The 17719-nt window shown below is 43.8% G+C and overlaps 2 long non-coding RNA genes across 4 annotated transcripts in view; one reads left to right on the top strand and one right to left on the bottom strand.

Moving 5' to 3' along the window:
- LOC140687862 (uncharacterized) overlaps positions 1–5301 on the bottom strand; it is a 19106-nt gene extending 13805 nt beyond the window's left edge. The window contains exon 1 of the long non-coding RNA XR_012062526.1: positions 5175–5301. This is a non-coding gene — a long non-coding RNA (uncharacterized lncRNA). The remainder of the gene's footprint in view (positions 1–5174) is intronic.
- LOC140687861 (uncharacterized) lies at positions 4988–17719 on the top strand. 3 transcript variants are annotated; one of them, XR_012062524.1, is made up of 3 exons: positions 4988–5160; positions 6222–6361; positions 17486–17719. It is a non-coding gene; the product is annotated as an uncharacterized lncRNA (long non-coding RNA). The 3 variants fall into 3 exon arrangements; XR_012062525.1 differs by lacking the exon at positions 4988–5160 and adding an exon at positions 5488–5571; XR_012062523.1 differs by lacking the exon at positions 4988–5160 and adding an exon at positions 5515–5757.

The raw sequence follows: 17719 nt of genomic DNA, 5'->3' as shown, positions 1-17719 counted from the left end.
AATGTGCTCAAGGCTGAGGGAAAGTAAAGGCAAAAGCTCTGAGTTGACTATGTGCTTGGCTCTCACAGGGAAAAGGAAAGCGCCAGAGAGCCCAGAGTACTACGAACTAGGGGCTGGGGGCTGGGAGGGTGCAGCATGAAAGATCACCATGGTGGGCAGTCTCCGAGGTGGCTGCAGAGATCCCCAGCTCCTGGGATTCCCTCCTTTGTGTGATCTCTTCCTTTGAGTGTGGTTACACCAATTCACTCACTTCGAGCAAAGAGAAAATGACAGATGGGATGCTGGGAGCAGCCCTATGGAGAGGACCACACAGCATAGTGAAAAGCTGAGGACCTTAGTCTGGCATCTTTAGAGAAACTGAAGCTGGCCACCAGTTACATGAGTGAGCTTGGAAGTGGATCCTTCAGCCCCAGCAGATACTTGAAATGATTAAGCCTGGCCAGCAGCTTGACTGCAATCTCATGAGAGCCCTTCAGCCAGAGTTACTCAGTTCAGATGCTCCCAGATTCCTGACTGACCAAATTGTGACCTAATACGTAAAACAATTAAGTGTCGTTTTATGCAGCCAAGTTTTGGGTTGCTTTGTTATATAGCTATAGATAATAGTCAGGTAGAGAACTGTAGTCAATTCTGTGATGTTACCTTTTATGCTAAGTGAGAGAAGCCATTGGGAGGTTTAAATAGAAGAATAAATTATCTAACTTACATATTTAAAGGGTCAGTTTGGCTGCTATGTTGAGAATAGAGTGTTTGAGGGGAAAGGAAGGAACAGAAAGAATAGTTAAGAAACCATTCAGATAGCCCAGGCAACACATGCTAATGTAGGCTTTGAACAAGATGGTAGCAGTGAGAGGGTGAAAAGGGTTGTACTTTGATACAACTTAAATGTATACTAAACAGAATCTGCTAAAGGATTAGAAAGTGAGGAGAAAGAAAGAAGTCAAAAGTCACTTTGAGGTTTTAGGCCTGAGCAATTGGAAGAATGGGCGTGCTATTAATTGAGCTGGAGAAGACTGTGAGAAGAAACAGGTTTGGGTGGGAGACAGGAGGTCAGTTTTGGATGTGTTAGGTTCAAGATGTTCTTTAGGCATCTGAAGGAGCTACTGAGCAGGATGTAGGATATTTCAGTCTGGGGTTCAGGGGGCAGGAATTGACTTAGAGACACAAGATGAGAGAGTCAGACTGCACACAGATGACATATAAAGAGAATGAGTATAGATAGGAAGAGCTGTCTGAAGTCTGCGGCCTGAGGTCCTCCTACATTGAGAGTTTGGAGAAACTAGGCATAGCCAGTAGGAAAAATCAGGAGAGTGTGGTACCCTGGGAGTCAAGAAAAAAAAGGCTTTTAAGGGAAGAGTGATCAATGATGTTTAATGCTGCTAATTGTTCAAATAAGATGAGGACTGAGAATTGGCCAATGGGTTTGGTAGCAGGGTGCTTGATGCATAACCTTGCCAGAAACAGTTTTAGTTGGTGGTACTTGGAGTGAAATGAGGAGAAAACAAAGGGATGGAAACTGAAAACAGCAAAGGTAGGAGTCTGGATTGGTTTTGCTGCAAAGGGAAGGAGAGAAATGGAAGGGACTAGAAGGGGAAATGGGGTTACATAAAATACTTGTGTATTCATTGTGTATGGGGACAATCCAGCTAGGAAGGACCAAACCAGTGATGCAGGAGAGACAAGGGAGGTCTGCTAGGGTGGTGACCCTGAGGGGACAAGAGGGACAGGCACAGGCCAGCCTTCCCTGGGGTCTCAGACGACTAATCCACAGGCACAGGGCACAGGGTAGGCGCACAGGTCGGCAGAGGTGGTGGTGGTAGTAGGGCTTGTGGGACTCTTTTCTGCTTGTTTCCATTTTCTCAGTTAAGGAGAAAGTAAGGTTATTGGCTCAGAGTGAGGATGGGGGAGGTGTTAGAAACTTGAGGAGGGGGTGTGAGAGTCATCTAGGAAAGCAGAAATGCAAACAGACCAGGGACAGTGCCTGGCAACCCTAAGGGATCACTCAGTTAGCTGTCACCTATTCAGAAGCAAGACCAGTCAGCACATTGAGAGCTTTTCTTGGGTTGTGTTCAACTGCATGGCCCACGCAGAGAGTTGGACTCATCCAGAACTGTGATTTTGGTAAAAGGGTATGACCAGCGAGAGAGGAGGAGGGTGAAGAGAAGAGCGTGTTGATAGTGATGAAACATGGAATTAACATCAACAAGGAGAGAAGGGAGGAAATGAGGGGTGAGGGACAGTTGAGTGTGGACTGACTGATGTGCAGTGGGTCCCGGCGAGACAGGATGACTGTGGAAGTGCTGGAAGAAGCCAGAAACAAAATAGGAAACAGTGGCTGGAAGGTGGCGACTCGGAACTGAGATCCTGCATGGATGCACTGGCTTGGATGCAATCAATGTGGCAGATTGCTATCCGTTTCCCTTCAAGAGGACCTAGGAGTCCTGTAACTCTGTTGTCCTGTCGACTGCTTGAGTCTGCTCTTTGGATCTGGGGAAGGCGTAGGAGATGAAAGCCTTTTTACTACAAACACGAAACAAGGGGGCACAGAGGGGCATTTGTACCCCAAAAGGCTCCTTAGGGTCCTGTTTGGTTTCAAAACAAGTTGAATTTTCTTTTAAAAAGTTTCAATCAGATTTTATTTGGAAATTTTAAGCAGATTCAGGATATAACATTTTCCTGAATACTTATCATTTATTTTCTTTTAATTGTACAATGCAAAGCAAAAGCAATGGTGTTTTCACCAAGTCCATCCAGATTCCTTGCCATCCCCTGCAGTTTACTAGTGAATGGATGACTATACTACTTTCCATGACTGCCATGAAGTGACATGGTTGAGGGCCACTGATTTCCTTTGGTTGTTAGATGGAAACTTGACTGACCCATTCTGCTCCCAACCCTCCCATAAGACAGGCCCCAACCCTACACTGGAAATACAGTATGTGAATGTCTTCTGGTTATGACTTTCTCAAAGGATGATGGTTATTTCTGCCTACAAACCTTCCATCCCTGCCCTCCTGGTCACTTCCCACGTTGCTGAGCCACCCAAGCCCAGGGCAGCTCCCTGGGACAGTGTGAAGCAAGAGGGTTTGTATGAACCTTACTGCTGATGTGATTCCTGCCTGGTAGTGGCTGACCAGCTCTTCCAGCTCTAAGAGGAAGGGTCCAGCTTTCCAAGAACCTGTAGCTCTTAGAAAAATCCTCTCCTCTTCTCCCTGGTACACACATGCTCTTACTCTGCCAGCAGTGGTAAAAAACTAATACCCCTAATTCTCCTCTTTGGCTTGGAATTTTCTTTCCTTTCCCACTGGGTCTCTGGAGGGAAGGAAAGTAACATTAAATTTGCTTGTGTATTTATCACAGGCTGTGAGGCTGAGTCTCTGTGTAAGAACCATTCATCTGGCAGTGACGACTACACATTAGAATCACCTGGAGAGCTTTAAAAGCATACCAAGCCTGGGCTGAACCCCAGACAGATGGAATTAGGATCGCTGAAGGTGGAGTGAGGGCATCAGGAGATTTTAAAAGCTCCTCTGGTGCTTCTAGTATGCAGACACAGTTGAGACCAACTGCTCTTAGCTGTACATGTGAAACTAGAACATTAGGGTCTTTAGGTGACAAGAAGTAACTCAGATCTAAATTTCAATCTCTGTATCAGTGGCGTAAGAGTACATGTTAGAATCCTAATCAAAAAATTTCAGAGAATTTCCCTTCTTGACCACCAACTGTCTCTCTTTTTCTCATCTCTACAATTTGCAGGGTTCTTTGGGGAATTTTTACAGGCCTGTTCTCATGAGATAGACACAGTAAGTATAACTAATCCAAGTTAATGCTGGGGTAGTGTCAGACAGTTAAAAGACATTCCCTTTTCCAATTCATTCTCTTTTCCAATATCATTCATTCTCCTTTTCAAATTCATCAGTTTATTCCATGAATATCTAATTATGTACAAGGAAATTCTCAGATATTGTGGCATAAAAAGATCTTGGGACACTTCTGTGGTCTTCAAAGTGCTTTTGGTCCAGTTTTCTACAACTAACTAAATCCAAGGCAGTGTGTGATGCCTTGAGTGAGGTTCAAAAGTTTTATACCCCAGGAGGGTGGAACTGAAGCTCAAAACAGGCTGGAGCCATGTGGGGGTCGGTCCATGTCAGCAACTGGCACTTCACAGGTGATGAGATTAGGAAACAGGGTGGGTGGTGTGGATGACAAAGAGGCGCTTCAGGAGATGATTTTAGCTTCTGGATGAGCAATGAATTAAGATAGAAAGAGTAACTGTAGCTGAGGCAGGGAAACTAATTAGAAGACTACTTCATGGTTTATGTTGCTGTGAATTAATACGGCCAGACAAAACTCATCTAAGTGCAAAAAAACCCAAACCAAAACAAAACTCAGAACCACGGTTACTTTAGGAAAAGTGGGAGATGACTGACAAGGGGTATCAGGAAACTTTGGGGGGTGATGGTAATAATTCTGTATCTTTATACAGATTTGGGTAAAAGGGTACATTCATTGGTAAAAATCAGTGAATGGACACAGAAGATTTGTACATTACATCATACGTGAGTTTTATCAAGGAAGAAAAACTGGCAACAAAGAGAGACCCAAGGTGATGACATGAAAATTGAGTATTTACAGGGACGTGCACTGATGACTAATTTATTTTTAAACGCCTCCAAAACTAAGATGGACGGATGGATGGAAAGACATGCAACAAAGCGAGTGTACAGTGACTCGCTCACAATGGGCGCGGATGCTTGTTACACAACTCTTGTAACTTTGCTCTGCGTTTACAATGTTTCCTAATAAAACTGGAAGAAGAAAGGCTCTGAAGCCGAGGACGAGACCACCGGATGTCAGGCCTTGACCGATGGGGCCCGTCCTGGCGGAAGGCGGCAGGGCGGCGGAGACCCCGCTCCCGGAAGGACCGGGCGGGGACCCGGGGAACAGCCGCGCAGCCCCCTCGCAGGAGCGCGAACCCGCCGGAGCCTCGGCAGCGCTCACACCGCTGCTGTCTCACCCCCACAGCTCTGTACGGAAATCACTCGTTTTCAGATGAGGAAACAGACGCCCAAGCGGGTTAAGGCCTCACAGGAATGGGCAAGTCAGAAGTCTGAGGGGAAGACGACGAGTAGGATTCTGAGATGAAAGAACATTGAGGAGGTAACGTTACTGACCTTTTTGAGTTGGTCCCCTACAAGGTCCTCCTCCCATGTGTCACTCGAGCCAGCGAACCAGACGGCGTTCCGTTCAGAAGCAAACGAAGGCAGTCTCCCAGGATTAGAAATGAGCGCACACGCTCACGCCAAGCTGGGCGGCGCCATTTTATAGGCTGGGGAGGGGGTGGGGTTCTCGTGGGTGGGCGCGGCTGCGCCTCTCAGGCTCCGGTCCCGAGCAGGTGCAGCCTCTCTGCACACAGCCCGCCGCCGCCATCCTGAGTCCCGTGCTGTGGGCGGGGCTTCTGCGCACGGAGCCGAGGTGCGGGTGCCGCTCTTTCGCACCAGGAAGTTGGTCTGAAGGGCCCGGCGAGGCGTCTGCACGCGGCCGCGCCACCGAGCTCGAAGGGAAAGGAAGGTTAGACTTCATTACCCAGGTTCTGTTTTCAGTTCCCGAGGGTCGTTCCGGGCTTTGCTGGTGTCAGGAATACCCAGTGGGAATCAGAAATCCGCAGCTCTGAGTCCGAGGAGAAGCCCCACGCGTAGGCTTGGCGACGTCGGAGGACCCCCCGCCCCGCGGCCGCTGCGGCAGTGCTGAGGGCAGGTGGGCACCTGAGGCGGCGGGCGGGCTGGAGGGAGCGCCGGCGCGAGCACGCAGGGGCTGGGGGACGCCCGGGCCGCGGGAGGACCCGCGCGGCCGAGTGCGGCGGGTCCGGGGCTCCCGGGCGCTGTGCCGCCGCCAGCCGGAGACGCACCCCCGCCCCTCCCGACCTCGCCTGGGCGCCCCGACCGGCGTGCGGTGCACGTTTGTGGCTTGTCACCGGTGCCGCTTCCCCTCACTCATGATTGTTTTTCTTCTCCAGCCCCATTTCCCAGTCATGTGGGGTCCGCCTGGGCCTTCACTCAGTGACCTGGGGTAGTCGTGTCCTCAGCCCCTGCTCCTGACTGTGGACCCCAGAAAGGGCAGCCCGGTGACCACAGCTGGGCTGAGGTGCGGTCACTGCTGCTGTCTCGTCAGCTGGTCACGGCCATCAAGCTTTGACCATTTCCCTTTGGATTCTCTTTCAGGCCCACGCGAGTCAGTACACAGAAGAAGTGGGGGTGAGCCGGTCGCAGAGTGGCGCACTGTCACAGCGGAGCAAGGAGATCCGAAGACGATGATCTGCAGTCTTGGCGGATACGGAGGAGACCTAGCGGGATGGGATTAGGTAAGACCTTGGCAGATGGCCTTCGTTTGTTGTCTGACTTAGTAAGTGTAAGAGCTTCTGGTAGAAATACCCACAAACTTTCTACTGTCCACTTTTAACAGTCTATCCGAAAAGCAAACTATATACAAATACGTTTTAATTATTTTAAATTGGCATATAATTGACATATAGCATATTGTATTAATTTTAGATCTACAACCTAATGGTTTGATGTGTTTTATTGCAAGATAATTATCACAGTAAGTTTAGTTAACATCCATTGCCACGCATAGTTACAATTTTTTCCTGCGATGGACACTTTTAAGCCTACTCTTTAAGCAAGTTCCAAATATGCAATACAGTGTTGTTAACAGTCACCTTGCTGTACATTACATCCCCAGGGCTTATTTCTCTTACAACTGAAAGTTTGTACTTTTCTGACCACCTTCACCCATTTTGCTCACCTCCCCCAACCCCACTTCTAGCAATCATTCTATCTGTTCTCCATATCTGTGACCTAGATTTTTTGAAAAATTGAAGTATAGTTGATTTATAATAATAGTTTCTGGTATACAGCATTATGATTCAGTATTTTTACAGATTATACTCCATTAAAAATAATTTAAAAACAATGTCTCTATTTCCCTGTTCTATGCAATAAACCCTTGTTGCTTGTCTATGTTATAATTATATATAGTAGTTTGTACCTCTTAACCCCACATCCCTAATTGGCCCCTACCAGCCCTCCTTTTGTAACCACTAGTTTTCTATATCTGAGTCTGTTTCTGTTTTGCATATACATTCATTTACATTATTTTTTAGATTCTAGATACAAATGATATCATACAGTATTTATCTTTCGATGTCTGACTTATTCACTAAGCATAATATTCTCTGGGTCCATCCACATTGCTGCAAATGGCAGAATTTCATTCTTTTCTTTTTAATGGCTGAATAATACTGCATTGTGTATATATATATACACAACTTCTTTATCCAGTCATCTGGTGATGGACACTCAGGTTGTTATGTCTTGGCTATTGTAAATAGTGCTGCTATGAACATTGGGTGCGTGCATTTTTTCTAATTACTGTTTTCATTTTTTCTGGATATGTAACCACAGGTGGAATTGCTAGATCATAAGGCAGTTCTACTTTTAGTCTTTGGGGGAACCTCATACTGTTTTCCACAGTGGCTGCACCAATTTACATTCCGTAAGGCTGGGGGACCCTGCGCTGCCCTCTCGAGTTCAATTTTGAAACAAGATTTCACATATGTGTGAGATAATTCAGTATTTGTCTTTCTCTCTCTGATTTATCTCAGTATAATGCCCTCAGGGTCCATCCATGTTGTCACAAATGGCAGGATTTCCTTCTTTTTTATGGCTAAATAACAGTCCATGGTGTGTGTGTGTGTGTGTGTGTGGTTTCCGTATTTTATAATCTGTTTATCTGTTGATGTACACAGGTTGTTTCTATGTCTTGGCTGTTGGCGATAGTGCTGCAGTAAACATGGGGGTGTAGATATCTTTTTGACTTAGTGTGTTTGTTGCTTTGGCTAAATCTCCAGAAGTACAATTGCTGGATCATATGGTAGTTCCATTTTTAATTTTTTCGGGAACCTCTGTGGTGGTTTTCACAGTGACTACACCAGTTTACACCCTCACCAGCAGTGCACAAGGATTCCCTTTTCTCCACATCCTTACCAATACTTGCTATTTCTTGTATTTTTGATAATAGCCATTCTGACAGGTGTGAGGTGATATCTCATTACGGTTTTGACTTGCATCTGCCTGATGATTAGTGATACTGGGCATCTTCCATGTGCCTGTTGATTGTTTTTGTCTTACATACAATATATTTTTTAAAAAGTTATGTAATGAGAAGGAAATTATTGGAGGTTTCAAGAGTGTTGTTTCTGTAAAGTGGTGAGGGCAATTTCCAAATTTTAGTAGAGGAGGACGCATTGGATGATGGGGAAGTTGAGGTAATTAATGTAGAATTGGAGATCATTTGTGGTAAATGTCTGGCTGTGAAAGGCAAAAGGGGAAAGTGGAATGGTTAGGATAGCAAGTAGAAAAAAGTTCAAGGGCTCTTGGTGAAAAAAATATAAAACAAGGTCTCCTAAACCTGAATGTTTTATATACCAAGCATCGTGCTGGACACTGAAAATACAAGAGCCATCATAGCACAGCCTTGCCTTCAAGTATCTCAGAGTCTGTTGGAGAAGACAGATACATTAACATGTCGTAACCAAAGGGAGTGTGAAAATGGAAGCATCAGCATGGGCGCTTAAGGGAAGGAGTGTCTGACTGTGTCTGGGAGCATTGGCAATGGCTTCATAGAAGAAGTGGCATTTAAGGTGTGTCTTAATGATGGAGTAGCTTGGAAGGATTTAAGGGAAAGTGAATTTCCGGTAACAGATACAGCATGTGAAGAGGCTTCAGAAGGTGGGAGTGTACGACATGTTCGAGGATTGATGAACAGTTCATTTGACTGTTTCAGGGTGAATGAAAGGGGGCAGAAGGAGATAAGGCTAGAAAGGTACACAGGACCAGATGGTGAACAAGAACTTGTCTTATCTGGTAAGGAGTTTGGATTTTATTCTGTGGGCAATAAGGAAGTCAGGCTGAGGAGAATATAGTAAAACTTGTGTTTGAAAAAGATAACCAGGTTCCAGGTGTGACAGAACACATAGATTGCACAATACACCTTCTAAGAACAGCTAGAAAAGTCAGACAAATCCGTAGTCTAGAAATAAGTTTTAGAAGCCTCTACATACTGCTGAGGCAAATGGAATTAAGGGCACAAAATCCTGGAAAAATCCTGGAGACGGGAGGACCATGCAGAGAATTGAGCTGACAGTGTGCAGCAGCTTTTCCCTCAGGGCACTTGTTGATTCTGGATGTAGAGCAAGAGACCAAGAATTCAGGCAAAGAGATTGCGGATACGATTACCGCTAAGAACAGAAGAGCTAGCAGAGCTTCCCATGGTTTCTTACCAAGACAAAATTAGAGACTTAGAGGCTAGATTTTTATGAGAAAAGAGGTAGGCAACTGACCCCTGTACTCTGTTGGACTTCCCTCAAGACATTTGCTAAATTCTTAGCTTAACTGTGTTAATTTCAGGAGACCTCAGATGACTACAGTATTGAGTCCTCCAATCCGTGAACATAATATAACCTTCCATTCGTTTAGAGTACTTCAGTTTCTCTCAGTAGTGGTTTGTAGTTTTTGATGTAGAGGTGTTAACACTTATTTTTTATTAGATTTACTCCAAGGTTTTTCATCTATTTTTGAAGTTATTGTAAACTGTCATCTTCCAAATTTCATTTTTTTGTTGGTTTATTGCTAATATTAAAAATACAATTGATTTTTTTATGTTGATCTCATTTCATGAACTTGTTAAATTTACTGAAGAATTCTAATCGTTTTTCTGTGGAGTCTTTTGAATTTTATAAGCACAACATCTTGTTGGGTGAAGATTTCTTTCACCTTTTCTTGTTATGAATGGTGAAAGTTGAGATGACAGAGGCCCTTTGTGGATTGTGACCCCTTATGACAAACTCCCCTGAGAGCTGGCGTGGCTGAACGAAGAGCGATACTTGTGACTTTGTGTCTTGGAATCCCAGTCTATTGGAATGGCTGCCAGGTGTATCATAGTGTATGCACTTTCTGGGTGGCAGAGGCCAGATTGAATATTCTCACTGGTCATAGACCAAGCTCTCAGGGCCTAGAATAGCATGAAACTGAACCTTCATCCAGTTTTTACATCAGGGACCTACAGCAAAGTTTGTCTAAACAGACGCCATTCTGGTGAGAAGCGTGACCTCACCGGTGTGTGAGGCCAGCTTGAATAACGGGCTTACAGGACCTGTGCCTGTGTTCTGCTCTGTGGTTTTCCTTTTTATGACAGGTGACACAAAAAACAGACTAAAGAGAACAACTGATATCTGAGAGGACAGAGTCCATAGAATGCAAGATACTCAAAGCAGATCTTTACTAGAGTCACTGCACCCCAGGAACCAGTTTACACAGATGTCTTCTCCTACTGATCTAAATTCAGAAAAAGAAAAGGGCTCTCACCACTCTGGCTTTTAACAGACCAACTCCACATGCAGAGATCTGGGGGACTGATGTGGTAGGAATCCACCTCTTCTGCCAGCGCTGGCCAGAAGTCCTAGGACCCTCAGCGGCAGCAGCCCTGGAGAACAGCTTCCAGCCGATACAATCTCCTGGCTCACTTGCCAAAACTGTAGGGGAGAACGACTTTTCCTCTCTTCCCTTCTAAGTTCTTTGACTGGTCTAATAATTAAATTGACATGAGACAGATTAATAGAAGAAATACAAATTTAATTCCTGTATATGGGAGCTCATAGAAATACGAGACTCAAAGAAGTGGCCAAAGCAGGCAGCTTTTATACCTATTAGACAAAGAAACAACAAATTTGTGAAGAATTGACAAGACAAAGAAGTTTGGGCTTTGGGTAGTAAATTAGTGTAGAAGTAACAGGTTTGTTTAAACAGTCTTCTTGGCTCTAAATTCTCTATCTCTGGTGATAAAGATGTCTGTCTACCTCCTGGTACAGGGAGGGTACCTTTCACAAGGGAGATTTATTTCATACTTTCAGGGTAACAGAGGAGGGTAAGAGTGTCCTTCATGTATTGGCTGTTTCTTAAGTAACTTTTGTTCAAAATAATCAGTATGCCAAAGTGTCATATTTTGGGGCAGCCTGATCTGAGCCCCATCAAACCCAAATGTTTTCACTTTAAAATAATCTTTATACAAATCGTGGGGGTCCATTGGATCCCTACAGTAGTAAAGTAGGGCTTAGTCACATCATAGAACCTACAAATTCAAGTTTTTAAGGACATAATGATGTTATTTAATTCAAAATAAAATACTCTCTAAAATGTAAAGTAGGATATCTTTTCACAAATAGGTATAATACTCAATTCTTTATAAGCATACATTTTAGTAGTCTGAAATTCCGATTAAAAAAAAAACGTTTAACAGCTGGATATCTCATCTTTGCCTGGAATAGTGAGGTATGCATCACCAGAAGGGACTGGAATGTCTTTTATTTCTTTCTTTATGATTCCTTGTAGCCTGCCTATCATCAGGTTGCTGACGGTGGAGAATCACTGCTAGATCAGGGACCAGATTATCCTTAATAATCTAATCATGATCCTCTTGATAAAGTTTGGCTTTCCTCACCAGGGAGTGAGCTCTTGGAGATCTCTTCCAGACTGTTGCGAGGATGCGGCGCTAAACTCTGCCAGTGTTCTACCAAAAATTCTCTTCCTTGAGTACTAACCCTAATGTTTGTGAGACAGGATATTGTCCTGGGGCATTTAAAAAATGTTGCTTTCAATTTTACTACTTTAAAAGATTTATTGAGTGCCATTGAACCAGAGACCTTTGGAAAGGTCTTATTACAAAAAAAGCCTCAGGGTTGAGTAAGCCTTTTCCAGGAACAAGAAAATCAAAGATGACGAGAATCCCGGAAAAAGCACACATGAGTATACGCACCACATCAGCCCTGTTTTATTTGTCTCACGATGGCACCACTGAAACACCTTCCTGACATCTATGCAGAAAATATCCCATACCTCTGGCCTTTGAAAATTCAATTTTAACATTTCCACTCCATTTTTAATGATGTAAGGGCTCTTTGGGAGTTGCTATACCAATTTTAGATTGGTTTTGAAGTTTTATAGCTTAAGGCTTGGCTTTTTCCACAGCAGAAGTCACTTTATTTGAATACCAGGGTGTGTTTCTGCTCAATCACTGGCAAAGACGATTGGAAAAAAAAAAGTGTGAAATCTTACTTTATTGCTACCAGAAAATATTAGCCATAAGGTGGAAATGTGAGAAACCCCCCACTTTGCAAGAGGAATCCAGTGTATCAGGCCTCTTGGCTCTGCTGAGATGGGTGACGGGTTCTTAGCACTCTATACCCAGTGCAGAGAATCGTTTAGCCAGTTAGTGTCCTAACCGGAGGGGGACATGCTGTTCTCCCTGCTCCCCTTCCCACCGCCCTTCCCTGCCGGCTAGAACGTGCTGTCGCGGCTGGAACTCCAGCAGCAAGCGTGGGGGATGAGGAGGCAGGGCAGCAGGTGGGAGGAGTCTGGTTCCTGATGGTCACAGAGCTGCCAGCCTAGCCAAGCCCAGGACGACATGCCCGGGAAAGGCCAGGTGTTAAGCCCAGGTGGCTCTTAACCTTGAGGAAGACGTTGAAGGGGCTCAGAATAGGCCACCCCGAAGTATGCCACTGAGGCATAAGAATCATTTTGAAATGAAAACAGAGAGAAAAAGCAGACACCAGGGAAGCTTTCTGCCTTCTACCTGTCTGCCTCAAGGCAGGATGCACATTTCCCTGTTGAAGGTCCCCCCCCCCCCATAACAGGAAGTGAGGCTCAATCTTTGTCGCAGGAGATGGAACAGACCGAGATGCACCTGCATAAACAGACCTTACTGAGTACCTTCTGCTGGTTTCTCCCAGACGTTTACTTTCCCAAATGTACTGCCCCTAAGAGCCCAGACTCTTTTCGTTTGTCTTGGCCTTTCTGTACGAATTTATCGCCCTTTGTTAAAATGGTATATAAGCCTCTGGTTCTGGTCACCTCTTTGGGAATTTCATTTTGTTTCTCTGAGGCCTCCCATATACACACAGAATGAACATTTTTCTCCCATTAATTCTTCTTGTATAGGTTTGATTCACAGACTGAGGGATTTATGGTATTTAACTGCAGGCACACTGTTGTACAGCAGACCCCAGGAATTTCCCACCTTTCACGACTGGCACTCTCTACCCTTTCTCTACCCGCCCCCACTCCCTGGCAGCCCCAGTTCTGCTGCATTCATTTCTGCTTTTGTGAGTTTGATATCTCCAGATACTTCATTTAAATGAATTCACGTATCATTTGTCCTTCTGGGACTGGTTTATTTTACTTAGTATAACGTCCTCATGGTTCATCCATGTTATAACATGTTTCCTTCTTCCATGGACAGATTTCCTTCCTTCACAGGGATAAATAGTATTTTGTATGCGTAGACCACATTTCTTTATCCATTCATCAATTGGTGGATATGTAGGCTGTTTCCACATCTTGGCTGTGATGTGAATAATGCTGGAGTGAACCTGGGAGTGCAGATAGCTCTCTGAGATCCTGTTTTCAATTCTTTGGACAAATACCCAGACATGGAGTGATAGGGAGCCTCCACACTGTTGTCCATACGCCAGTACTGTCTGTAGCCCCTGAATCTGGTCACTTTTGTGCAGTGTCATCTAGGCCACCTCTGAAATGGATACTGTTGTATATTTCTGGTTAACAGAAGGAGACAGAGGAACATGTTAAACCACACCCCAGGGGTGCAACCAAGATGCTCACAGTCTAGGTCATGCTGTCTTGTGGGACCAGCAATGCTGCTGCTCAGGGTGTCCTCCTACTTTGTGCAGCCATGCCTTTAGAGTAGCTCTCAGGTCTGGCTCGCATGTCCACACTACAGAGGTCCTGACGCTGCGTGGGCCTGAGAGTGGTGTATCCAGATCTATCCCAAGCAGTTTGCACTATACTCAGACTCACACCGTCTGCCACTAGGATTTGGGCTTCCCCTACTCTTGCACACTAATGAACTCCCATAGAACTTTTTCTTCCACTTGTGAGTTAGTTTTCCAGGGCTGCTGGAACAAAGTACCACAAACTAGGTGGCTTAAAACAGAAATTTACTTTTTCACAGTCCTGGAGGTTAGCAGTCCAAGATAAAGTTGTCAGAAGGGTTGGTTCCCTATGAGGTTGTGAGGGGGAGTCCGGTCCACGACTCGCTTCTGGCCTCCGGCTGCTGGCAGTGCTGGCATCACCTGCCTTGTCAATGCGTCACTCCAGTCTCTACCTCCATGTTCACATGATGCTCTCCTGTGTGTCGCTGTCTTTGTTCTCTCTTCTTATAAGTAATATTTAATTCAGGCCCCACCCTACTCCAGTGTGACTTCATCTTAATTACTTACATCTGCAAGGACTCTTTTTCCAAATAAGGTCACATTCTTTTAGGACTTCAGCATGTCTTTTGGGGGGACACAGTTTAACCACAATAACTAGTCTGGTGTTGTGCCTGCTACTCTAAGCCCACCCCTGCCTTCACCCCTCCTCCATGAGACACAAAACTTGTCTCTTTTAAAGGAAACAGGGAAAGTGCTCCTCATAGTTTTCCACCATGTGCCTTCAGGAAAAATTAGGCACAGCTTATTTTCAGAAAAATGTAAAGATAACCACAGTAGATCTTTTTTCAAATTGAAGATGCATGTATTATTTTTATTGATTGTAAGTGGAACACATACCCACTACAAAAAATTCAGATAATTTAGAAACATCAGTAAAATATAAAACAGATCTGTCTTCTGATACAACAAAGGAGAGGAAAGGAAAGGACACATTGTCAACATGGTCTAAATTGTTGGAACCAACCCTCAGCCTGAAAACACCTAAAGTTTTGGATAAAATATAAAAGATACTTTATTAAAAGCATCAGAAAACTGCCAAGGTGTAAGGAATTGGCTATCCAAAATCTAACAGCAAAGCAAGAAGGCATTTGAGGGCATTTGCTGACACCAGTGCACCCAGTCTTTGGTTTTGATGACCTCAGGAGGTGACAGAAAGCAAATTCCACGGTCAGCCTAAGAAGCAGGGGGTTGTGGAAAGGGCTAGACCACAGGGTAAATTATATCAGAAGTGAACTCTCACCAGGCGTCTGCAAGAAGAGTTGTCCCTGAGCTGAGCAGAGGTGGAGTGGAGGGCAGGGAAACATGTCCCAGACGTGGTGGTCCTTAGCTCCCCGCCTGTATCTGTGGCCCACACTCATGTCTCCTACATGGTCAGAAACACTTAAGCCTTAAGTGTATTTAAATGTTAGCTTGGTACAATCCCTTTGGAAGGCACTCTGATAGTTTCTCATAAAGTCATTCCTGTACCACCCACATCACCCAGCACGTTTACAAAAATATTTGTAAGTAACTGTTCATGGCAACCTTATTCATAATGACCAAAACCTGGAAAAACTTCAAGTGTCCATGAACTGGAGAATGGGTAAATAAATTAATATGTATTTATACTGTGAATTACTAGTCTGAAATTAAAAGAGCAAATTACTGGTACACACAGCATGAATAGATCTCAAAAACATAAGGCTGAGCTAAGTAGGCAGACACAGAATCGTGCATACTGTATGATCCTATTTATGTGAAATTCTAGAGCAGGCTAAACTGATGTAGAATGACAGAAAGCAGATTAGTGGCTGTTTGAGGTTGATGGTGGGAAAGAAGGATTACCACAGGGCTCAAGGGAACTTTCCGAGGAGAAAAACATTCTATATCACGATGTCAGTGGTGGTTACGTAGCTGTAAACATTTTCAGAAGTCACTGAAATACATATATATGTATAATTAAAATATGTAAGTTTTATGTAATTATATCTCAATAGCATTGTTTAAAAAGTAAAAAAATAAAATAAAGTAAGTGGCCCTGGACTGATAGAGCCACAAGATACCTGGCAAGTGGGTAGAGGTATTTCTATCTTAAGCCTCAAAAGAATGTCCACAAATAATTTTTTATGGACAGCACCTAGCACGCAATAAAAAAGTATCATAGATACACTGTATCGTGGACAGGAACCTAATTTTTCAGATACAGCCTTGCAAAGACTTTAGGTAATGAAATTATAGATCATTAAACAGTCATATTCACTGTGTTTAAAGAAAAATTATATATGGGGAATAGAACCCTATGAAAAGTGATCTGGTAAATCTAAAAAAGAACTAGAACATAGAATAAGAAATGGAAAAGAGAAAAAAAAACTTTAAAAATGTGTTGGATTGTTTAACAGAAGGTTCACCTCTGCTGCAGAGAAAATGAACAAGTTGAGAAGCAGGTCAGAATACATTATCCAGAATGTAGCAGAGAGAAACAAAAGGAATAAAAGATAGAAGAAGGGTTAGAAAGTTGAGCTCTAAGATGTCTAACTGGATTTCCAAAGAAGCAGAGAAAATGACAGGTAACGTTTGAGATGATTGTTGAGGATTTTCTAGAACTAATGAAAGACCACCAGTTCACAAATTCAAGAAGCCCACTGAGTGAAAAGAAACTCTTTTCTGGCTTCAAGTAGATACCATAGTCCAATAACAAATCCTAATAAAAATCATGAAGGACAAAGAACATCTTACAGGCAGCTGCATTCAGAGTACTAACAGCGCAAAAGCAAGCTTCTCAATCAACAGCGGCCCTGAAGTCAGAACTCAGCGTACTGCCAACCGTGTGTTCTGTAACCAGCAGAAATACCTTTCCAGAAATGAGCTGGAAAGCAGCATCTTCTGATAAATGAAAACAGAATTCACTCTCAGCAGGCCCCCACTTAAGGAACTATTAATGAACGTACTGCAAGCAAAAGAAGATAATCCTAGTGGAAGATCTGATGTGCGAGAAAGATAAAGCTTAAGGACAGTGGTGAATACCTGGTAAACCTAGTGAACAGTAGACGAGGAATGACGGCATCTGGTGGGACTGCAGAAGCAAGGTCGTGTTAATCCAAGACCAGCATGCAAATCAGGAAGAAAGCAGGCAAGGTAGAGGAAAAGAGACATTGAATACTTTTTTTCTGTTGAATTTCCCTATTTTGGGTGCATCAGATAAGTGGAATCACACAATGTTTGTTCTTTTCATCTGGCGTATTTCACTTACTTTATTTTCAAGGTTCATCCATGTTTTCAAGATTTTCTTTGCTGTTTAAAGCTGAAGAGTGTTCCATTGTGGGTGATCCACATTGTGTTTATACTTTCATCGATCAATGGACATTTTTTATTGTAAGCTACAACGATTTTACTATTATGTCTCATTTTTAAATTGAAATATATTTGTGCAATAACTGTAAATTTAAGGTGTATAATATGTTAATTTGGTACACATATATTGTAACATGTTTGCCACTGTAGCAATAATTAGCACTTCTGTCACATTACATACTTATCATTTCTTTAGTAATTGGAATAATTAAGTTCTACTCTCTTAGCAAGTTTAATGATTATAATAATACAGTTGTCTGTATTCACTATGCTGTGCATTGGATCTCTAGGACTTTTTACTGCTTGTTGCAGGTTTGTACCCTTCGACAACATCGATCTGACCCCTGCCCCCAGACGTTTGTGGGAGGACGTCCTGCTGAGGCCCTGCTACAGGAACAGTGCCATTTATTATTGTCATCTGCTTCATTCCATCTCTCCTCTCTCCCCCAGCCCTGGAGTCCCTTCTCAGAACTCTGGTGACGCTGGGGAGATGGGTTTCTCCCCACGCAGCCTGCACAGCTTGTGTAGCGAGGTGGTCGCTCACCA

This window comes from Vicugna pacos, chromosome 20, assembly GCF_048564905.1.
Source record: "Vicugna pacos chromosome 20, VicPac4, whole genome shotgun sequence".
Lineage (NCBI taxonomy): Eukaryota > Metazoa > Chordata > Mammalia > Artiodactyla > Camelidae > Vicugna > Vicugna pacos.
This window is presented reverse-complemented; position numbering and strand designations above follow the sequence as displayed.